The sequence below is a fragment of the Onychomys torridus genome, chromosome 1, assembly GCF_903995425.1.
Source record: "Onychomys torridus chromosome 1, mOncTor1.1, whole genome shotgun sequence".
Taxonomy (NCBI): Eukaryota; Metazoa; Chordata; class Mammalia; order Rodentia; family Cricetidae; genus Onychomys; species Onychomys torridus.
In genome coordinates this window covers 19,351,768-19,376,882 of record NC_050443.1, presented here as the reverse complement: position 1 = coordinate 19,376,882, position 25,115 = coordinate 19,351,768, and positions in this window count along the sequence as shown.

The window sequence follows — 25,115 nt, the reverse complement described above, 5'->3', positions numbered from 1 at the left end:
TAATGTGTGGGATGTGCTCAGCCCAGGCCAGACACACAGACATACTCCATGGACATTGGCTATTTCAGGAGTCTGTGTACAAGCTACACCATTATGGGTATTTTCTATATTGTTAACTGTCCAGCTTTAAACTGTTCAATCTCACTTCTGGGAAACTCTCCCAGACCCCATAAGAGGCTGGTCTGCAAGGATGCTCAGGGGACACTGGGTGGAGAGAGATGAGAGCAAGAGGAAGAGCCCCACAGAGGGAAAATGAAAGCCTGGCCACATGGCAGACCTCTGGTTTCATGTTGCATGTGATTGGTGAAATGCTGAACTGTGGAGACAGGGAGCTTATGAACCCTGAGAGCAATTTGACAAGTCACAGAGTCTGACTGTGCAATCTAATAATAAAATATCAGAGGCTTGTATTTTGCATGGCTTTTTACATTTTCCCCAGTTTTTTCATAATTCAAGTTTTATTGTATCCTACTAAAGCATTCGTCCATGACTACTGAGAAATACAAAGCTGGGTCATGTTTGTCGGCTTTCATCACTGTGACAAAATACTTTGGATTTGCTTATTTTGGTGCCAGGTTTCAGGACTTTCAGTCCATGTCATTTGGCTTGTGCTGAAGCTCACACTATGAAAGCAAAACTGGTCTCCTCATGGTGAGCAGGAAGCAGAGAGGCCTGAGACAAGATATAACCCCAAGGACACAACTCCTGTGACATTCTTCCTCCAGCTAAGCCCCAGCTCCTGCCTACCATCACAATAATGCCATCAAATTATGAATCTATCCAAAGATTCATCCACTGATGAAGTCAGAGCTCTTATGTTCCAATCACTTCCCCCAAAACCTACTAACTGGCAAACCAAACTTTTAATGAACCCTTTGCTAAATTATGACATTGCTTCCTTCCCCCGATGTCAATTGGGAAACATCAATATTGGTAAACTTCCATCAGGACCAATACCTAAGTCCAAACTCTTCCTCATCCCCAGAGTCCTTGCACTAGGAAAAAAAATCACCCTATGTCCAGGAAGCAATTCCCTACCTGCTGCTCATATTCCCAAAACCAACTCACCCCAAGGGGGTGTTTCAGACCAGACACTATGAGCAAGCCTCCATAACTCAGGCTGAAATTCCAGTACTGTTCAATCCCTATAATGGCAGCAGCCTGGTCACATGTTCCTGCAGCCAAGTAGTGCAGTGCAGAGGGACTGAGCCATGGCATCTGGTGGCTCCCAACCTCCACTGCCCACTGCTGGCAGTCAAGCTCCCTGTAAGTCATTAACATGGATCAGCTGCTAATGGATTTTCAGAGCTGGCTTTGTCCCCTGGCACTATTTTTAACTCACTTTGGATTCTAAATTGTCCAAACACATTTTGATTTGTTTGTATGGACATAAATAAACCCTTCGGTGCCATTTCTATGCTGTTCCTCAGGCACTTCAGAAACCAGCTTCATGTTGCTCTATTTCTATTCACTGTGATGAAGGCTGAGTGGTGTCTACAACTTGCCAGGTAGGTTGAAGACCACTTAGTCTCCACTCACAACCTGATGCAGCAGGCTGAGCTTACCATGAGAGCTCAAGACCCAGCCATGGCAACCTATATATAAGTTACTAGAAGCAAGGAAAAAACAGAGAACAGGTGTTTATGATGGAGCACCCCTCTGCAGCATGCAGAGCTGCTTAGTTGGGGCACCTTAGAGCATTAATAACTCCCTGCCTATTGCAATGGCCTCCAAATGGGTCAATAGTGATCACTTCCTGGTCTTCACTCCTTTGCATAAGCCTCTCCTGCCCCAGCCAGCAGGGTGTCAATGGGGCCACCCACCTGTGGGAGCCAATGACAGGACAGGGGACACAAGAGATGGACAGCAAGACAGTATTCTGATCAAGCCGCCAAACTTTATTTTCCTTATATAGCATAAGAGAGGAAGGGGCAGGAAGGCAGGAAGTGGAAGGGAAGTGGAAGGCGTGCAGTACGTGGGAGACATGCAGGTCGTGCAACTGCAGGAAGTCTGCTAAGGTGACTGGTCAGGGGCCATTTGTTCTGTTGCTAGGCTACCTGACCATGGAATGCTCTTTACATTCGGTTGCCATGGCACCTGACTGTGGAATGTTCTTATCTTTGGGAGCCTCAGGTTAGCAAACAGGTGTTACTGCCCTGGGGGAGGGGGGAAAGGGTGGGTTTATGACTTATTCTCTGGCTTAGCTAGTACTTTCCATGATTCATGTTTGGTTCCTGAAATCTTGGTACCTAACACTCTCCTCTGCTTCTAATGAAGAAAATCCAGTTCAGGTAAAAACATGACTCACTTCTGCACTAATCACCAAAAGTAGACTTCCATTTGGCTGCTACATTGGCTTTCCTTCTTGACTTGAATGCTTTAATGATGTAACTAGAGAAGTCCATGTCTGACAGCAATGAGAATGGCCTCTGGCCATCAACTATCTGAGACTACCAGTCCAACATCTCTCAAGGAAATGAACTCTGCCAACAGTCTTCCCCAGTGAGATATTCAGGTGAGCCCTGACACCTTGATGAACCTTTGTTCAAAGTCCACAGGCAGAAGACCCAGATAAAGCTTGCCCAGAGTCCTGCCTGGCCCAATTGCTGCTGTGGAGTAGCATATGTGTGTTGTTTTAAAATTGCCAAGTATGTGGCAACTTGCTTCACAGCAACAGATAATTAAAACACGCCTCAATATATATCTCTCGTTAAAGCATGACTAGTCACTTACAAATATCTTCACTGGGCAAGATATGGATAGAATACACACAAACAGGCTCTATGTATTGGCATTGCTCAGAAGATTGTAAAGATGGAATAAGTGGCATGTGGCTGCAAAAGCAGCAGATGCCAGAAGCCACAGCTGTCTCCTTGCCAGCAGCCAGGGCTTCTTTACATGAGCAATCCCCTAAATTACTGGAATCTGGAACCTGACTCTCCTCTTGGCCAGGCCCCCAGCACAGTGTGGGCTTGGTCTCAATATGTTCTCAATTTCCTTGTGTATCTCCTGAATTCTCGGTTTATGGAGGACCTGATCCAGACCTGGGATACAAAGTGGGGGATCCAGCCCATGTAGAGGAGGGTTTCCAGCTGGCAGAGAAGCTAGAAAGAGCCAGGCTGAATGCAAGGGAATGATTCACTCTGAGTATACCAGGTGGCTCTTTATTTCAAAATGTCTATGTACCAAATTCCATGATTAGTGTAATAGCTCACCTTTTTTTTTTTTTTTTTTTCAAGTATAATTATGGCCTGAGTCGTCTTCTAAGGTATGAATACCCTTGATGGAGAAGCCTTATGATTCACCACATTGGTTTGAATATATTTATCTGATAGGCTATGTCTAACAAGAATGGTCACAATTTAGGGCCAAGAGAAAGCTTACTTGATAAAGAGCTTGCCATACAAGCATGAGGACCTAAGTTCAATCCACATAACTCATATAAAACATGCAGGCATATTCCCCTTGCTCCACATCGTCTCCAGCACAAGCTGCTGCTTGTTTTTGATCTGAGCCATTCTGAGAAGTGTAATATGGAATCTCAGGGTCGTTTTGTTTCCATTTCCCTGATGGCTAAGGATATTGAACATTTCCTTATGTGTTTCTCAGCCATTTAGGATTTGAGAATTCTCTGTTTAGATCTGTACCCCATTTTGGGGGAGTGCAAACTTGCACAACCATTTTGGAAGTAAGTTTGGAAGTTTCTCAGAAAACTGGAAATCAATCTACCACAAGACCCAACTATACCACTCTTGGGTATGTACCCAAAGGATTCTTAATCATACCACAAGGAAAATTGCTCAACTATGTTCATAGTACCTTTGTTTGTAATAGTCAGAACCTGGAAACAACCTCAATGTCCCTCAGCCAAGGAATGGATAAAGAAAATGTTGCACATTTACAAAATGGAGTATTAAATCAGCTGTTAGAAAACAAGGACACTAAGAAATTTGAAGGCAAATAGATGAAACTGGAAAAACATCATCTGGAATGAGGTAACCCAGACAGACAAAGACAAATGTGGTGTGTATTCACTCATAAGTGGATAAAGAATAACTATGCTACTGTTCGCAGACCCCAGAGAGATTAGGTACCAGGGAAGGGTCATGAGGGCCCCCCAGATCTCCCTGGGAAGGGGAAACAAAAGAGATTTTGTGAGTGGACTGAGGGTGGGTGGGAGACAGAGGGAGAGAGTACTGAAAGAGTACTGGAAAGGGGGATCACTTTGGGGACAGATTAAAAAAATCTGGTGCAAGGCAATCTCCCAGGAATCTAGAAGGATGATACCAGATAAAACTGGTAGCAATAGAGGGTATGTAGCCTGAACTGACCATCTCCTGTGACCAGATTGGTGCCTAGACCAATTGTCATCAGAGAGGTTTCTTCTAGCAACTGATAGAAACAAATAAAGAACCACAGCCAAACATTAGGAGAAAGGACTATAGGAGCCAGAGGGGTCAAGGACACCACAAGAAAACTCATAGAATCAACTAATCTGGGCTCACAGAGACTAAACCAACAACCAGGGAGCCCACGTGGGACTGATCAAAGCACTCTGTAGATGTTACAGCTGTGTAGCTTGGTCCTCTTGTGGGACTCCTAACAGTGAGAGCAGGGGCTGTCTCCAAACCTCTTATTAGCTTTTGGGACCCTACTCCTTATACTGGGTCACCTTCCAGCCTTAATACATGGTGGCGGGGGGGGGGGGGGATACTTAGTCTTACCTGCGACTTGATATGCCATGTTTTGTTGATACTCATTGGAAACCTGTCCTTGCCTAAAGAGAAATGGAAGAGGAGTGGATTTGGGGAGGTGGAAACAGAGGGTGGTTGTGGGAGGTACTGGGAGGAGAGGAGGGATGGGAAAAATGAGGTCAGGTTGTAAAATAAGTAAGTTTATTTAAAAAAAAAAAAAAAAAACAGGCATGGTGGTGGGCACTTATAACCCAGCATGGGGGAAATGGAGATAGGTAGAGCAAAAAAGAGATCCTGTCTCAAAAAGAAAGGTATATGGCACCTGAGGAATTGAACCTGAGTTTGGCTTCTGTTCTCCACATGCACATTAACATAGAAGCATGAGTACTCATGCTAAGATACTTACTAGGAAGCAGCCCCACATTTACTGATCTTCTGGGTGTGAAAGTAGAGGTGAGGGAGATGATGACAAACTTATTTTTGTCCCTTGACAAATGGTAATTTTCTAAGATGCTAAGTTGGATGGGAGACATTTAGCTTGGCTTTCAGTGGATCCACTTAGAAGGGGCTGAGAAACAACAAATGGAGATGTCTGACTTCAGGGACTTGAGGATATAGATTTGGACATGGTTGGAGCAGAGAGACCATGTGAAGTCACAAGGATAGGGATGATAACAGAGACAGTGTTCAGAGCCAGGACCTGCAGCTGTAAGCCCTTACCTTGGCAGTCCTATCTCTGGAAGTGTATTATGAAGACATGATCAATAGTCAACAGGAGCAAGAGGTAGCATTCTCAAGGAAAACTGTAGAATTAATTGTATTTGTGAGAACTAGAAATAACCCATTCTTCCAGCAAGAATGAAAAGCCTAATTTTGTTGTAAAGCATGGGGCATCCTAAGGTCAAAATTGTACAGATACATCACAGTGTGTAACTGTTCAGTTGCTGAGAGGAGTGAGCTAGCTCCAGAGATCTAAAGTAGGTTATCATTTCTGCATAGGTGTGTGTGTACAGTCACATGAAACATCCTAGAAGGTTACATGCTGAAATGTCTGTTGTGACAATCTTTGAGTGGGGACTTTAAAGATAAGATGGGATTGTCTACTTTTTCTTGTGTGTGTGTGTGTGTGTGTGTGTGTGTGTGTGTGTGTGTGTGTGTGTTCTGCTCAAATCTTCCCTTTTGTTTCATAGAGACTTCACTGGCTCAGATCACAGAATTGCTGTTTGGATGTCTCCTTTCAGCCTTTACTTTAGGCTACTGACTAATTCTCCCAGAAAGCCTTCTGCCCTTATCTAACATGGTTTATTTCACCCCCAGCCCACCATACATAACACCATCAGCAGCATTAGATCATGGTCATTAACAGAGGAGGTTGGTGCCCACTTTTCCTCTCCCCCGTTTGTTGTTTACAGCACTACTCTAAGAGCATAGCATGGGTAGCTACCCACACCTATGCAAAAGTTCAAGAAAACCTTGCCATTTATAGGACTATAGCATATGTCTGACCATGTGACAAAGTCATGAGCAGCTCTTTAAAGTGTGTGCTAACTAATCAGTTGCCCTTTCCCCCTTTTCTCCCAGCATCCCTAAGAGCCTGTGCTTCCTAGAGACACTCATCAGGAGCAATTGAAGCCAGGCACAAAAGAGCGTGTACAAACATTCAGGCTGTTTTTTTCTTGTGATGGAAACCTGGGCCTTTTCTGAACTTTAACAGCATCAAATTAGAGTTCAAAAATAGCTAAAGGTATTCTATAGCTTAGTGGTTCCAGTATCCTTCCAGAAGCTTCCCAATCTTTCAAGCTAAAGACCTTTTAAGCTAAAGACTCTACCCATGGTCACTAGCTACAGGCACTACCTATAAAATACCTCAATATCTCCCCTACTGTAGAGCTGATATTTAGAATAAGCTCAATGTCATTCTTATTGGCTTCCAAACTACCACATAAAAGTTCTTTCACCTTGGACCAAGGATCATATGCTGCATGTTGGATTTAGCCTTTGCTAGTTGAAAAAAAAAAAAAAAAAAAGGTTTCTGGGCTATGCACTGCTTTGATAGAACTGCTTCTGATAGTTGATGGTACACATGGCTCCAGACCCAGAGCTGGTGGTAAACTGTACCACCACCATGTTGGGAAGCTGAGGTGGGTGGAGCCAGCAGCCACAGTGGCGTTTCAGTCTTACAAAGATGGATATTACACAGAGAATCTGGCTTGTGTTGTCTTTGGGATTTTTAACTGCAGAAAAAGATTTGATTGTAAAAGCTGTTGAGTTAGACAAAGATGTAAATTTTAAAGGTACCTTGACTTCAAAATTTGGATATAAGGATATGTTGCTTTGGAAAAGAGGCTCTGCTTTTGTTTCCACAGAAAGCCAGAGGCTATGGATTTGTTCCAGATTAAGATACATCAGGTTTAATCAGCCAAGACCTCCTGAAAGGTCTCCAATGACACCATGGCCCAGATGACCTGACATCCAGAATGGTTTCAAGGAAACTGGCTCAGAGGTTTACACTCACAGACTACTCCATAATCCTAAAATTTTCTTTTTGTCCCCATAAGATACAGCGCCCCCCTCCAGCAGGAAGTAGTAAGAAAAACTATGCCCAATTCCCAGCTGGCTTTGGAGATGGAATTGGCTCACTCCTTCTCTAAACCCAAGCACATTGTTAAAAGAAAAGGTTAAGAGATTCTTGGGCCCCAAATTAGAAGAGCCCTCTGGTGTGGGACAGAGAAAAACCAATATTTTATTTAAAACAGGTTGATTATAAATGCAATCTCTTTCTAAAGATATAAAAGGGGATATGATATAGATATGATAGGATGAAAGGGTAGATTAATGAACTTACTTCTAAAGAGCAACAACTCATTTAAAATATTTTACATTGGTATAGATTTTAGTCTATTGATACAAACTTAAAGTTAATTTTGTTATACTGTGTGCATATTTCTACTCTTGTTTAAGGTATTATGTTTGTACAGCTCATTTAAAATTGTAATGGATAATTAAAATAGACTAATAACTGGTTATCAATGATAATCATACTCATAGTCAAGTTAAGTCTTCTAGGTATACACAGAGATATTTCAGACAGACAGGTAACCTTCAAATACTTCAAAGGTCTACAGAATATGGCATTTAAAATATTTAAAAAATTTAGACTTTCTGGACAGTGAGACATGTCTGTTCCTGGCAGCACCAATTTACTTCAGAGAGGAGGATGGGCATTGAAGACACTTCATATGGAGTTTATCTTCACCTTGGCAAAAATAGCCATTTGGGAAAGAAACTGTTCTTGCCTGGACTGCTTGATCGTCTGGACGTGCAAGAGCCATAAAAAGGTGACCACTAAACTTTGCTTGACAAAATGGTCCTTCAGGTTCCTGCTTTGCAGAGGAAACTGCCACACATTCTACAGGACACTGAGAGAAGTGACCAAGAGACTCTAGCCCTGTGGGCTGAAGACAGATGCCTCAACTTTACAAAGGAACATTAGGTGACTGTCCAGGCTGCCAGCTGTCTCTGTCTACCCTGCAAGACTCCCAAAAGTTGCTTGCATCCTTCTCCTGGTTCTCAGATAATATTATATCCTTCTAAGGTCTTTGATGTGGTTAAAGACTAGATAGTTATAATTTCCTCAGTTATGATACAAGATAAGTTAGATAGAAAACTTTAGACTCACAAATATAAGATAGATAGGATATCTTCTTTAATTTTATAACTATAATTCTTGCTTGATAATTGTTTTGTTATCTGTTATTTTACTATGTAAAAGTTAACCCTCCTTTTTTAACAAAAAAGAAAAGGGGAAGTGCTATGGATATCATTCTGTATAAATAAAGTGCTGATAGGCCAGTAGCCAGGCAGGAGGGATAAGGTAGGTGGGACAAGGAAGAGGAGAAGGCTGGGAACAGGAAGGCTGGGAGGAGAGACTGCCAGCCGCCGCCATGACAAGCAACATGTAAAGACACCAGTAAGCCACAAGCCACATGGCAAAGTATAGATTAATAGAAATGGGTTAATTTAAGATAGAAGAAGTAGATAACAAGAAGCCTGCCATGGCCATACAGTTTGTAAGCAATATAAGTTTCTGTGTGTTTACTTGGTTGGGTCTGAGCATCTATGGGCCTGGCAGGTGAGAGAGATTTGTCCTGACTGTGGGCCAGGCAGAAAAACTCTAACTACAATCATATTCTTCTAGTAATGCAGAGAATTCAGGAACAGGCACTGAGATTGACATCCTGGCCCAGATTTCACATTACATATGGCCCAGGTTTCAAATCTAGCTGGCAAGCCACCACCATATATTTTTAAACTAAGTTTTACCAACACTTTTTTTAAATGCACAAAAATTTCATGGAAAACTCAAGACATTTCTCCTGAAAAGATGTAAAGGAGCTGAACACAGCATCTTTTGGTATTTGTCACTATTATCATTTGTGTGTGTGTGTGTGTGTGTGCGTGTGCTCTATTTAAGTTTATGTGTACCACGTGTGTGCAGTACCCTCAGAGGCCAGAAGAAGGTATCAGATCCCCCTAGAACTGGAGTTAAAGTTGTGAGCTGCCTGATGTGGTTGCTAGGAAATGAAAGAAAGCAGCAAGTGCTCTTAATTACTAAGCCATTTTCCAATCTGGCACTTGCCATTTTTTATCCAAGCATTTGCTCTGGCTGACCTTTGTGCAATGGACAAATGTTGGTAACTCTCCCTATCCCTCACAAATTTTACTTATTGAGACACTAGTCCCCAGGTGGTGGCTAATCAGACATTAGCTGGTAAAGGTGAGACCTCCCAGGTAGGATTAGTGCCCTCAACAATGTGAGGACCTAAGATCATCACTCTACAAACTAAAAGAGACTTCCCTAGAACATGACCAGCATGATCTTGGACTTCCACTCTCTGGAACTGTGACAGAAAAAATTGTCTTATGTATCAGCTGCCCTGTGTGGTACTGTAATATAGCATCTGTAACTAATGAACTCACTTCCCACACCCTGGCCTATTTCCATCCTGAATGACACCATCTGGCTTTGGGAAGCATCACAGTAATCACTGTCTCCCTCTCCCCTTGTGGTCAAGTGAGGGGACAGGAATGAAAGCATGTTCATCCATTCATTCTTTTCCACTTGAGTCTTGGCAGCTCACTGGCAGTCTCAATTGGCAGGCTTCCTGGAGCTTTATGCTTGTCCTCCTGCAGCTGAGCAGACAGGTACAGGAAACCACATACTAAAAACCACCCTTGCCTTAGAGCAATGGATTCTGGGAGGGTGTTGGAAAAGGAGGCAGTGAAGTAACAAGAGCTCTGACTGTGCCTAATGACTGTATTCCTTCAGAGAGCTGAAGGTTACTGCTACTGCTTCAATAGTCTCCAAGAGTCTGTGTTGGGAACTGAATCCCCAACAGTGTCAAAAGGAGAGGCCTTCAAGAAGTCAATAGATCATGGGGACTCTGCTTTCATGAAAGGATTAGTGTTCTTATTGTGGAAGCAGGTTCCTGACAGAAGAATTATATAAAATATCACTGGTTACATTTTAAGAAGGTTAAGCAATCATAACAGGAATGTGAGACCATGGCTTCACACCTTATGGCTGGACCAGAAAACAGAGAATAGAGTAGGAATTAGGACTGGTTCTAATCTCCAAAAGCTTCAATTGATCCACTTCCTCCAGTTACTACCTCCACAATCCCCGAGAACAGCATGACCAGCTGTGGGCCAGGTGCTCAAACATGCAAGCCTATGATGGGCATTTAACATTTAAACTGTAACAGATGGGATTAGCCCATCTTGAGTACATACACGTGCATGCATCCATGTGCATGTACACACATATGTGTACATACCACACACACACACACACACACACACACACACACACACACACACACACACATTGCCCTTCTATCACTGTCATGAATGATGCATCAATAAGGTCCTTGTCCCATTTGGGCAATTAAAGCTTTGACTTCCCACCTTCCAGAACTATAAGAAATAAAATTCTGTTCCTTGAAATTTACCTAGGCTGTAGTAAACTATTATAGCAATATGAGTAGACTAAGCAATAATTTAAATAAGATGCAAATATTATTTAAATGAAGTATCTCCTAAAGAAATTTACATAAACCAACAATTAGATGAGAATCTCTTATTTAATATAACTCACCCAAAATAATTGGGATCTTTTGGTGAAGATTTCAGTACATCTGGAATTAAAGTACAGTGCCATCTTTTGGGGTTGCTGGCCAGCTCTGAGATAAAAATATCATCTGCCAGGCTTTAGTCTGTAGAGAAATGTATCTTGTCCAGTAGGAAAGACAATCCTTGGGGCTCAGTTGAGAAGCCAGAATTGCTGGTGAGAGCCCAAGGCACCCTAAGCCACAGACATCTAATGGAAACATTGCATACCCGTGTATAGAGAAGGCCCTGTACAAGAGTAAAGTTAGGATAGCTCAATCAGAAGATAACTTGGCTTACAAACACAAGGATTTGAGTTTGGTGAGTAAGATCTATGTAAAAGAGCTGGGCATAGTGGCACATACCTGAAATCCAAAAACTACAGAGGGGAAGACAGACAGCTCCCCAGGGGTCACTGGTCTAGATAAAGAGGTGTTCCAAGTTCAGTAAGAGACTTTGTCTCCAAAAACAAGGTGGACAGCCCCTGAGAAATAACATCTAAGGTTGTCCTCTGACCTTCGCATGCAACCATGTGTACTACACACACACCCATACACACACACACACACACACACACACACACAGCATGAAGTTGTATTTATGTTCTCATTTACCTTCATGATGCCCTTGTATTTCCTGTGACCAGCCTCACAGAGCTTTGTTTTACTGTCTGTTAGCTGATTTAGACTAAGATAATATCAGAAGAAAAAGAGAGAAGAAAGGAGAGATTCAGACTTTAAAAGGAAGTAATGACCAGTTTAAAAAGTGAAATGCAAATGGGACAATCCCCTCCTACCAAGCATATATCCAGCCTTCCTCCTAAGTATTCTAAGCAATCTGGTAAGCAGGCAAGGCCTGGTGGTTTATGCCAATAACCTCACCACTCAGGAGGCAGAGAGAACAAAGGAGATTGAGAAGCCTGAGGCCAGCCTGAGCTACAAACAAAGACCATATTTTATAATAAAAGAAAAGTTGAGAGAGAGAGGGGAGAGAGAGAGAGAATGTGGTACATAAAATGTTCCCCTCCACATTATATCTGGAAAGGTCTCTTGCCTCCAAATTGATTCTATTCACAACTGTCTGAGGACTTGCAATTCCAGCAGTGAGCCCAGGCATTCCCTTGAGATGACCAATCAATCACTGTTACAATGGCACAGACCTCATGTTGCAGCTTTATTACCCTTGACCCAGTCATTCTGCACCTGGCTTCTGTAGGATTTTCTGTCTGAACTCGAACAGTCCTCACCTAGGTCAGAGATACCTGGAACAGCTTCATCCACATGCCACCTAAGGTCAGCCCTGACAAGTTTTCCAAAGGACCAAAGCTCCACCAGTTCTTGGACTTGGTTCTTTACATACATATCCTAGCTCTTTGTTTCGTCCCCTCACAAACTGGGTCTGCTCACTCACCAGCATTTAACCAGGCCTCTGAAGCCAGTTCTCTCACAACTCCTGCTGAGAATTTCCCCCCTCTTAGAGATGTCTTGATTCATGTGAACACCTGATGCTGAAGGAGGAAGAGACTCCTTTCAAAGAGCAGTTGAAATCACCTGGGCCTTCTTGCGAAGCTTCTAGGCCCATCTGCTGCCATCCACAGTGATATTTTTGAGCTCCTTTGCCTTGTGCTTGGAGACTCCCAGGATATTAGAAATCTCGCAGACAAGATGATGAAGAGAGGGAGTCCCAGTAGAGTGTGGGCTGGATGACACTGTATATCAACTTGCCTGGGTTAAGAGGTGCCCAAATAGCTAACCAAATGGCATTTCTGTATATAATTATGCAGGTATTTCAGATATCAGCAACCTTTTTGTCACTGTAGCCAAACAGCTGACAGAGTGACTCAGGGGACTTAACAGTGTCAGGGGATGGAATCTATTGTGGTAGAGAAGGTGTGGTGCTGGGACCCTGTGGCTGAGGCTCCTCACATCTCAGATCAGCAAACAGTGAGCTCAAGGTCTGGGCTGCTTATGACTCTGAACACCCCATGGTACAAGATAGGGATAATTATATCTACTTCAGACTGTCACTGTGAACATTGGGTGAGGTAACATCTCTAAGACACTTATCCCTCAATGCAACATCTGCAACTTGCTGTTACTGTTGTTATTTTTATATCAGTCAAGATTCTTTAATTGCAAGGAACAGAAATCAACTTGGGCTAACTCAAACTAAAGTGGAGTTTAATGGTAAGATATTAGAGAACTCATCAAATCAAAGGAACATTGGATGAACAGGCATGTAAGAAATAAGAGCAAAGGCTACTCCAGGGAGCCATGCAGACAGAGTTGGTTGGCAACTTATCAACTCTAAACAATCCATTCATCCTTGTCTTTCTCCACTAAAGAGACCAGGTCCCCAGGCAGAAACCCCTAGGGCTAGCTTTTGTTACTTACCGTCCCTTATCTAGTGCAATGACCATAGTAAGATACCCTGGCTAACAATCTCAGCCTGCAGACAGTGAATCAGAGAGAGTTTCTCAAAGAGAAAGAGAAAATTATTATTATTATTTTTTTTACCAGAAGACAGCATAGATACGGTACAAAATCCAGGTATGTTTGCTGCAAGCTGGCCTCCACCTTTGTAGAAGTTTGTGATTCTCATTTCTTGGTTGGCCAGATGATACAAGCAGAGAGGCCAGAGTTGTTATTGTGAGCTTCCCCTCCTCAAGAAGGGCATCTTTCTTGCCTCTCTTAGCTGGCCTCAAACACCCAGACCCTGGAACTTTCCTCAGTGGGACTTGCTCTGTACTGCAGACTTTCAGGAATGGATATATTTAGTTCCAATGGCAGCATGAATCTTGTAGTCATTTAACACCTGCTTTATTTTTATGCTGGTATTAAAAAAGTTTTATCCTAAATATTTGGGGTGTAATTCTACTCTCTCATACATATGCTAATGCAAATTTCACACCTGTTGACATCTTGGCTCCTTTGCTGGTGAGATCCAAAATGACACCTTTATGAAAAATGATAAAATTCTTATTACTGCCTAATGAATGGAGTGTACATGCTCCAGCTGTGGTGGTCTGTCATTCCCCTGCCTTCCCATGGGAATTCACTGCAGTTGTAGTTAGGGGAATGTGAATGGTGCTTCATGGATTAATTTTAAGATGTTCTGAAAGGCAACAAGCCTGACAGTAAAATGTTCACACACATCTGAAATATGTTTTGTTTTTTGCCCTAATTATACTAATAAATAAATGGTATTTCTTTCACTTCACTATAAAATTAAATATCTTTCTGAATATTTCTCCTTTGGTTTTGAATGAAGAAGACATTTCTGTGATGCTGGAGTTGGTCCTGATGAGAACCAGAGGACAGCAAGCATCCCACCCAAGCAGAGTGAAACAAGAAGAGCTGTCTCCTAGTGCCTCAGTGGCAGCCTCCAGCTGGAATATTCTCATGGCCTTGACACATTATTTTATGTGCAGAAAAATGTACTTAAATTCATGCTGGTTTGGATCTTTGTAGATTTTAGTTCTCAAGGGAATCACTGGCCTCTTTCATAGAGGGCTTCTTATAGTTAAGCATCAAATAACACCAATTCATTAATGATCCTAGAGAAATTGTGGCAGGGTGTATGTTTCCCACCCAATGCAGTGACCAGTCTATAGCAGGTACCGGATGTGTCTCAGGAATCTTCAGGGAAATTCTTCCAGCAGGAAGCTACTCTTTTCTATGGATTGACAGTGGAGAGCATATTCTGCCCTCCACTGCCTGACTGTTTTAGGGAAAGCCCCTTCCTCTCACACTAACTGGAAATGGCCTTAAAGACAGGCAGTTGTGGGTTGAATTATTTTTACTAACTTGTCCAACCACCCCAACCTTAGTGTCTTCACTTACAAGATGAGGTTGTAGGGCCAGTAATATGGCTCAGCAGGTAAGGGTGTCAAACAAAGTCATCTTGAGAGCCCATCCAGTTGTTTACACAGTGACATTACAAGTTTTTTTGTGTGTAGAGGTCAGAAATATTCATTGTAGAGATTGTCAAAAAGTATTCCCCTTCTTCCATCCAATCTTCTGTCTATCTGTAGAGCTGTCCCTGAATCTAGAATCTAGCTGGCAACCCACACCATGCCCTATGCCCCAGCCAGTCCTGACACAATGCTTCTTTCTAGATTTGAGGTCACATCACAACTAATAGCAAGTGTAGTTAGAGTTTTCCTGCCTGGCCCAGAGTCAGGACAAATCCCTCTTACCCGCCAGTCCCACAGTTGCTCAGACCCAACCAAGTAAGCACAGAGACTTTCAGGTGGTCTTGGCTGATTAAACCTGATGTATCTTAATCTGGAACAAATCCATAGCCTCTGGCTTTCTGTGGAAACAAAAGCAGAGACTCTTTTCCAAAGCAACATATCCTTATATCCAAATTTTGAAGTCAAGGTGTCTTTAAAATTTACATATTTGTTTAACTCAACAGCTTTTACAATCAAATCTTTTTTTGCAGTTAAAAATCCCAAAGACAGCATAAACCAGATTCTCTGTGTAATATCCATCTTTGTAAGACTGAAATGCCCCTGTGGCTGCTGGCTCCACCCACCTCAGCCTCCCAACATGGTGGTGGTACAGTTTACTACCAGCTCTGGGTCTGGAGCCATGTGTACCATCAAGTATCAGAAGCAGTTCTATCAAAGCAGTGCATAGCCCAGAAACCTTTTTTTTTTTTTTTTTTTTAACTAGCAAAGGCTAAATCCACCATGCAGCAGAGTAAAGTGCCACTTGTAGACTCCTCATTCCTGACACACTGCAGGTCAGATGCACACGCCAGGAACCCGCCATATTAGCTCAAACTGGCGGGCTGCCACTAACTTGAGAGAGACAACTAGGAAGCTGTTTTTAGCTCCATTTTAGAATCTTCTTTGTCAGGTTTTAGGTGGAAACTCTTGCCAACATGTTGGGCGCCATTTGTAGTTAGAGTTTTCCTGCCTGGCCCAGAGTCAGGACAAATCTCTCTTACCTGCCAGTTCCACAAGCAAGCCCAGCTCAAACATGGAAGATGTGAGGAACTTATTTCAGGCTGAGAATTATTGGCCCAAAGGCAAGGAAATAAAGGGTGTTGATCCATCTCCCAACCCTGGGTGATGAAGAGGCAGCAAGGTGGAAACACTGCTATGTTCAGAAGCATCCTTCCCTTTTTCTACCTCAGAGCCCACTTGGTGTCACTAGCAAGCAGTGTCCTGGTTGTTGTTACTGAAGATTACCACAGGGCAGTCTGACAGAGCACACATTGTGTGGGCATGCTGAATTTTCCATCCTGAAACGAAGGATGTATATCTTCATCCAGCTTCAAGATGAGGATGACTAGAAGCACCTCTTCCTTCCCACTACACCACTTCCCTCTAATTTCTGATCCAGAGACAATAGTCCTTCATAATTGTTATCTAATGCAAAGAAAAAGCATATTCAGTCCCCAAGAGCAAGGATTCTAAAGTCTAGAGTTAGGCTGACACACAGAGGTGGAGAGCTCAATAAATGTCTCTTGAAGATAAAATTGACTACAAAGGTTGTGGTCTGGAATTGAGGGTGAGCATCTCCCAGAGTTCCTCTGTCTCTCAGAAGGCTCAGTCCAAGCCCCAGTGACTCTCAAGAAAGAAAGTTCAGTCCCTTGTAGTACGTAATGGACACCTCAGAATATCATCTCAAGAAGTAAATGAGGGGGCTGGAGAGATGGTTCAGAGGTTAAGAGTACTGACTGCTCTTCCAGAGGTCCAGAGTTCAATTCCCAGCAACTACATGGTGGCTCACAACCATCTGTAATGAGATCTGGTGCCCTCTTCTGGCCTGCAGACATATATACTGTATACATAATAAATAAATAAATAAATAAATAAATAAATAAATAAATAAATAAATAAATAAATAAATCTTTAAAAAAAATTTTCAAAAGACATTCATTTAAAAAAAAAGAAGTAAATGAATGTAATGCCTATGCTCATGCTTGCTGAGCCCAAGCTCATGTCATGTGTGGCTCAGATACTGTTGACTTCAGTCACCTGTTTGACACTCAAAACCATCACCTGCAGTCTAAGTGTTGCCCAATAACCCTGCCTCTTTGTTCTCTCTCTCTCTCTCTCTCTCTCTCTCTCTCTCTCTCTCTCTCTCTCTCCTCTCTCCACTCTTCCCTGCCTCCCCCCTTTAACAGAGAAATGGATACCTTAGGATCTTTTCTGAAAGTGATTTACCATCCTGCCACCTGTGTTGAGGGTATCTGCAGAGGGCATATAATGGGGTGTAGGGAGATGTCTCCTGTAAGTATTATTTCTTACCTTCCCAATCTAATTCAATGACTTGATAAGTTTCCCAGGATAGACTCAAGTACATTGATATGGAAATCTATCTTTCCCCAATCATTACACCTCCCTTTACCCTAGGCCCCTCCAAAGCCACCTTATCTCAGCTGGATCTATAGATCTATAGATTTCCAGTCCCTACACCCTCTCAGTTTCTCTACCTACATTTTATACTTGAGTCTTCTTTGGTATCTTCATAGCCCCAGGTAGGGTCTAGTTCCACAACTAGTCCCAGCTGAAGTCAGCTTTATTTTATTTTTTCTTTGGCTGGTCCTAAGTGTCTAACATAAATAGCTTACATCTCATATCATAAAAAACAACCTGTGAAGTATTCACTGGGATGAGTCAAACCTAGGTCCTCATAAAGAGAGTTAGAATGAATGGTTGGCCGAGAATTCTCACACATAATCAATATGTCAGCTATCTAGAAAATTCTGGAGGGTGAAAGACAAGGTTTTTCCTGGCGGGGGGAAGCAGTTTTCAAAACCCACCCTTCATGATGATCAAGACTCTTCTGCTTCCTCAGCAGTGTCCTCAAACCCCAGTCCATCAGTACTTGAGTAGATAAATTCTACTTTTTCATGCTCTTCAGGCTCTGCTATGCAGTCCCAGGGGAAACTGATCACACAGATGAAAGCTACTAGGGACCCAGAAAATCTCTGGCCATGCCCCTAGAGGAACTCTGAGGTTTTCTCCTTGGCATTCTAGCCATACTTCCTGCCTCTGCAGAGGAGACCACTGGGATATATAGAAATATTACCTACACTCTCTGCAATGACCCTGAACAAACCATTTTCCTCATTTTCATTCACCACAGAGAGGCTGTGCCGGTGTGAATTAATTATTGGGTCTGGGTGCTAATAGGTGCCTGTTAGCTAAGAGTTCAGCCCAGATTTGAGAGTCAGTAAGCAGAGGAACCATGCAATTGAGGTGTCTCGGCATTGCAGTACTGGATCTCTTCACAAAAAGTTATCTCCTCATCAAGTAAGTGGGAAATGGAACTCATCAGGGACTCCAGCTTCTAGAGAGTGTAGCTGGAAGATTTCCTGTGTCCCAGCCAGCCAGTGGTCAGGACAAATCTCTCCTACTCGAGTCCCCCAAGTAAACACACAGAAGTTTATATTAAATAAAACTGTTGAGCCAATAGCTCAGACTTTTTGTTAGCTATCTCTTATATCTTAAATTAGCCCATAACTATTAATCAATGTATCACCACATATTCTGTGGCTTCACCTGCATCCCATTATTACATGTTACTCCTTGGGCCGCTCGCTGGCTTCTGTCTCCACCTTCTTTCTCCCTCTGAATTTCCCACCTGCCTCTAAGCTGCCTTGCCATAGGCCAAATGGCCTTATTTATCAACCATTCAGAGAAACACATATTCACAGTGTACAGAAAGACATTTCCCCATCATATTTACTGTCTCTTTAACACTTTTTTTTGTTGTTGTTGTGTTTTTCCAGAGAGGGTTTCTCTGTGCAGTTTTGGTGCCTGTCCTGGATCTCACTCTGTAAACCAGGCTGGCCTCAAACTAAGAGATCCATCTGTCTCTGCCTCCCAAGTGCTGGGATTAAAGGCGTGTGCCACCACTGCCCAACAAGAGTTTTGTTTGTTTGTTTGTTTGTTTGTTTGTTTTTAACTATTTCTTTATATAACTGTCTATCCTCCTTTTCCTCTCTCTTCCAAGATGTGTGTTATATGCACTTTAACACATATAAACCACTTAATGGTTTATTCCATCTGGATCTGCCTTATTGTGAATCTATAATCCTTCTCTGACCAGGAGAAAATTTAAACTGCTAAACTGTGTGTTTAAGACTGAAATGGCAGCCTTGGCTGCTGACTCCACCCATTTCAGCTTTTCAACATGGTGGAGGTAATTCACCTCCAGCTCTGAGAGCCATGCTCTCCACTGACTCTGGGAGATAGTGGGTCCATGCCTCCAACAAGCAGCATGTAGCCCAGAAACCTCTTTTTTTTCTCTTTTGTACTAGCAAAAGCTAAATCCACCAGGCAATGTGCTGTGTGGCTTGGAGACACCATTGTGTACTGCAGCAGGATCTGCCATGCTACTTAGCTCATGGCAGTTGGTGGCCAACTCCATCTCACAGGCAGCTATTGGGAGACAAGTCTTTACACTGCTACTAGCATGAGACTAGAAGCCTATTGTGGTTTCATTACTGTGCATTCAGAATCTTTAAGCCTTCTTAGGTCTATGTGGATCAACGGCACACATTGGGCACCATTTGTAGTTGCATGGTTTCCCACATAGCCCAGACCATGGTCATGTAATTTTTAATTGATATAAACCTCTGTGTGTTTACTTGGGTCTGAGTGGCTGCAGGACCACTTCTTACTATAGGGGTGTCAATTCTAAACAGCTAGGGATGGACTTATTACTAGGTTCCTGCAGCTGGACTGAGGTGCTGGAGGCATTCCATGCAGAGAATTACAGGCTATCCTGGTTAGTTTTATGTCATCTTTAGACAAGCGAGAGTTATCAAAAAGGAGGGAGCCAAATTGAGAGAATGTCACCATAAGATCAGATTGTAGGTAAACCTCTGGGGTATTTTCTTAATTAGTGATCAATGGGGAGGGCTCAGTCCATAAAGAGTGGTGCCACCCTTGGAATGGTAGTCCTGGACTCTATAAGAAAGCTAACTAAGCAAGCCGTGATGATCAAGCCAGTAATCAGCACCCTCCACCAACCCTCTGCATCCGCTCCTGCCTCCGAGGTTCTGCTCTGTTGAGTTCCTCTCCTGACTTTCTTTGATGATGAACAGTGTTAGAAGTATAAACCAAATAGACCCATTCTTCCCCAAATTGCTTTGTTCATGGTATTTCATTACAAACAGAGGCCAAGGCACAGAGGAAACAAAAGGACTTCCTGAAGTGTTAACTAAATAGATATTCAGTCTGGTAACTGATAGATTTCCAATGCTTCTTGAACACATTTTAGCACATCACATATATCCTCCATCTGATATGCTCAGGCATCCTCTGCCCTGAAGAGAAGTCTGAAGCAAAAGCAATGCCCATCACTCAGTCTTGGCTCCTTCATTGGTTCAGCTTCAAGAACAAAGACTTGCAATTTGTCCTTGAGAATGACTAGCTGTGCCTAGGGGGTATGGGCATGATCAGCAATTTAGAAGGATTCACACTGAGACTCTACCTGTGGGTGACCATCATGATGAGATACAGACAAGCATCTCTGTGTCCCACAGCCAAGACAACTGGAGAATCACTGTGATCTTCCCACCCTCCTGCTTTCTCCTTCCCACATTTAGGACATTCTATCTTTGCCGGGAAGTCCAAGCCAATTGCTGGCTAGCAGGAACGCCACAGTGATGAATATATTCATATCCTAGCAATCCCCAGAAGCCTTGTGCATTATTCAGTTTCAGTCCCTGCAGCCATGGCCAGACTGTGTGGTCTCCAGGAGCTTGTCCAAAACAACACATTCTGGAGCTGAGTTACAGGATCAGAAGAGCTAGGAAAATCGGTGCTTTAAAACAATGCCACTGAGATAAAATTTAATGGTGGAAGAAATATGGTATTTTGAAAACCCAAGAATAAACATGCTGCAGAGCCTGGATATGAAGTCATGCAGGGCTGCTAGTGAAAGCCACCCTATCACAGAAGAAGCCCAATAATTTTTAATAGTCTTATAAATTTCCCTTATGAGATATATCCACTGTAAACAATTCTCCATATTTTTGAGCATTTATGGAGTGCTACTGAAGTTATTAAATGTGAATGATTTTCATTGATAGCTCTAGTTCTGCTGATGTGCCAGTTGGCTCAATGGGGATGGTGACAGTGTATGTTCCTTCAGAGGTTGGGTGCATAATGTTGCTGATGCCATCTTCCCTCTGAACTGAGGGCTGCTGGAGCCAGTTTTTAGTCACCTACTTATTCAGTCTGCTTTTCATTACCACAAACAACACAGGCTACTTAGGAAATAAGGAGGTTTATTTAACTTATGCTTTGGAACTTCAAAGTCTAAATGGTACAGTTCCAGCTCAGGGCCCATGGCAGAAGGCAGATGATGGAGTGTATGTAAGGTAAGAAAACAACTACCTATTTTGTTGGTATTGCTTTTTTTGTTTTATTTTGTTTTGTCTTGTTTTGCTTGGAGATAAGGTCCCACTATGTAGTCCTGTCTGGCCAAGAACTCAAGACATAGACTAGGCTGGTAGACCCACCTGGCCTTAAACTCAGAGATCCATCTGCCTTCTGCCTCCTCAATGTTGGGATTAAGGCATGTGGCACCACACTAGGTCAACCTTGAGTAGAGCAGAAAGAGAATGAGTGGGAATAGGTTTGCTACTTTTAAAACAATATTCTCTCAAAATATTCTAAGGGTCATGTAATAGCCATCAAGAAGTCACACACAAAGAAACTCCCAACTAACCCCAATGATCTATGGACCTCCCATGAGTCCCCATCTCCAAAAAATGCTCAATGAGCACCATTCTGAGAATGAAGCCCAAAATGCACTTTTCTTAAAATGCACTCAATATCTAAAACACATAGAGGTTAATAACAGACACTGGTTTCTCAGGTTTAACTCTGAGCAGAAAACAAGAAACAAATGTTCCTGCAGTCTATTTATGTATTAGCATGCATGTTATCACCTATACTGAGGAACAGAAAATGCACAAGACCTTGGCAACTATGATAGCTAATCTTGGTTGCCAACTGACTCCATCTGGAATCAACTAAAACCCAAGCTGATGGACACTCCTGGGAGGGATTTTCTTGGTCAGATGATTTGAAGCAAAGAGACACACCTTAAATCTAGGACAGACTTTCTTGTGGCAACACACATAGAGGATGAAGAAGAAGGAAATAATTTTTTGCCTTCTTGATCTCAGTCTTACTGGCAAGTTCATCTATCCTGTTGCTGTGGCATTCTTTTGTTGGTATTAGAAACAACTTCTTTGGTATTCCAATGTAGAATGAAGACCAACAACTCTTTAGGCATTCTCAAGGAGTCTGGCACCAGACTAGAACTGCTGAGACATCCAGTCTCATAGGATGAACAATTACCTTATTCTCAGCTTTTCAGTCATGTCCATCACAAGACAGCCATTGTTGAACTACCACAAACACAGCCTGTGACCAGTCTAATAAATTTCATATATGTATGTATATATGTATGTATATAATCGGTCAGTTCTGTTCCTTTAGTGAACCCTGACTAATACAGAAATATAATGGCAAGAAAGAAAGAGGAAAAAAATATAAAATGGGATTGACTTTTGTGGGTTTTGTAGAACATATGGCCTAAAGACAGGCAGAGATATTAATCAAAAGATCTCTTACCTGAGAGCCCTTGAGAAGAAGGTCTGACTTGGCCTGTTTTTAAGGTCAAGGAAGTTTATAGCAGGAAATCCTTGACAGCTATAAGAAAGACAAAACTTGAAGTCAGCTTATGGAAAGAAAAGAAACACAGGAGTAGGTATAAACCCTCACAAGATCCATGCTGAGGAGAAAGAGCATGGTAGAACTGAGTAAACAAATGTATAGAGGTCTGGGTCAGGGAGCAGAAGAACCCAGCCAAGGAAAGCCCTGCAGGATGGCAGGTGTCTTTACCCCAGGCTTAAGGAAGAGCTTCTGGAGGTTCTGGACAGGTTTGCTGCAGTGTGGCATAAAGATTAGGTGATGGACACAACATTAGCAGGTCAACTGGAAGGGAGGCTACTACTATGTGGCTATGATGGTGGAGGATGTATGAGGAAGAGCTGTACCACTGGATAGAGGGGTACTGTTTATAGAAATGGAAATCATGAAAAAAATCAGGGTTGAGAGTAGGCAAATTTTGGATCATGGACTTAAGGAAGTCAATCAGAATGAGCTGAGATGCAGATGTGGAACACTCAGGAAAGGTCTGGGGTATAATTACCATCTGGTAATTAAAGCTGTGGGCATGTCTGCACCTTTATTGAGAGACAATGTAGTGTCATGACATGGGATGAAACCCTGAAAAGTCCATCACTTAATGAACAGAACTCTGCTCAAGTTATGCATCATCGACATGCAGAGCTTTTTGAAGGCTGACACCTAGGCTCCACCTTAACAACTGTGATTTTATAAGTGAACTTGTCTGGGGTATGACCTGAGGGTCTGCATTTTCAAGTGCATCCCAGGTGATTCTGGTGTGTGGCTCTGAAAAGCATCACAGATAATGAAAGGAGACAACATTGCAAAGAAGGCAAAGTTATCAGCTAGAGACACCAGCCACAACAAGTAGGAAGGGACAGTGAGCAGGACCAAGTGGAGCCCACATCAGTGAGGTCAAGGTTGAAGGTGCCACTTTGTTCTAGTTTGGATCTGTTGCTGAAATAAAAATACTCTAACCAACAACAACTTGAGGACAAAAGGGCTTATTTCATCTTAGAGGTTATAGTCTATCAGTGTGGGAAGTCAGAGCAGAGGTAGGAAACATGGAGGAACACTCATTATGGCTTGCTCCCTTACATAGTCCAGGCCTATCTGCCTGGGGATGGTACTGCCCACAGTGGGATGGGCCCTCCTATATAAATTAGCACTTAAAAAGATCAAGCCAATGAAGGCAACCCTTCAGCTGAGGTTCTTTCTTCCCAGGTGACTCTAGGTTTGTGTCAAGTCGATGGCTGAAGCTAACTATGACAACATAGAAGTCATTACTTAGTTCACTAGTGTTATGGCGATCCATTAACAGCCTTTTTCCTTGCCCTCTCAGGAGCTAAGAAGTGTCTCTGCACACTGCTCAGGCTTTATGAAAATGACACAGGCAGGGCAGCAGTGGGACTCTTGCTGAACTGAGCAGAGGATAATACAAAACTGGTTGTTACCCTTGGAGTGTGTCAGGGTAACCTCAGTGGATGGCAGTTTGTTCATATCTATCAAAATTACAGATTCTTGGACCATGCATCCCAGGAATCCATTTCTAGGGATAATGACACATGAACAAAGCTACTCATTAAAATATTTGTGATAGCAACTGATTAGAAACAGTGAATGGCCATCACCAGAACATTTTAGTCATAGTGAAGGCAGACTCCTGCCACACACTGTCGGTTCCCAGCAAGTGACAGTGAGCACAAAGGATAGCAGTATAACAGCTTATGACCCCAGGCTTCACAGAAGCAGCTTATAAACACCCATTTGCTTGGAAATCTATTTTCTCTGGAAGGACCCCAAAAACAGGAGACATGGATCACCCCATGATAGAGAAGCTGGCTTTAGAGAGAGAAATCTCAGTGCATGAGAGTTGTCTGTTAATTGTTTGAATCTTACACCACTGAAAACTACAGAAAATAAAACTGATGAGAAAATAAACCAGAACATGGAGAGAAAAGCTGGGCTACAGGATGGAGGAAGAGCCCTCAGAGACTGCACCTGCCCAATTATACTCCTTAAAATTCACACTAGTGTGTTGATTTGTTGATTTACTTGTTTCATTGTCTTAAGTCAATAAACTCCCAAGAACCAGACACTATGTTTAGAGCTGAGGCTGGGAGACTATCCATCAATGTCAAAGATACATTGAAAGATACTGCCTTATTCCTGAAATCTTTATAACTCCCAGGAACTGGACTCAAATTCTGAGACTGCTTTAAAAGTATCTACTAGGTAACGAGCCAAGCATGAGTTTAAATCTCATCTTTATCCATGATATACTGACAGTCATAGGCCTAGTGTTTCATCTCTTCTTACCTTGGTTTCCTGTCTGTGCAAAGGGGCTGGTGAAGCCCAGCCTTCACTATGTTCTGTAACCTAAGGAACAAATGAGCTCTTGCATGTGCTTTTCTGTCTAAGGTGAATTATGAAGATCACACATCTGTGGTGTCTAGCTCTTTGCCTTAGTGCTGCTGAATTATGAGGAAATCTTAGGATGAGCATACATGAGTACATTCATAGGTACACATACAAATGTAGTAGTTACTTTTACAGCTCCATGACTACTTCTGACACAA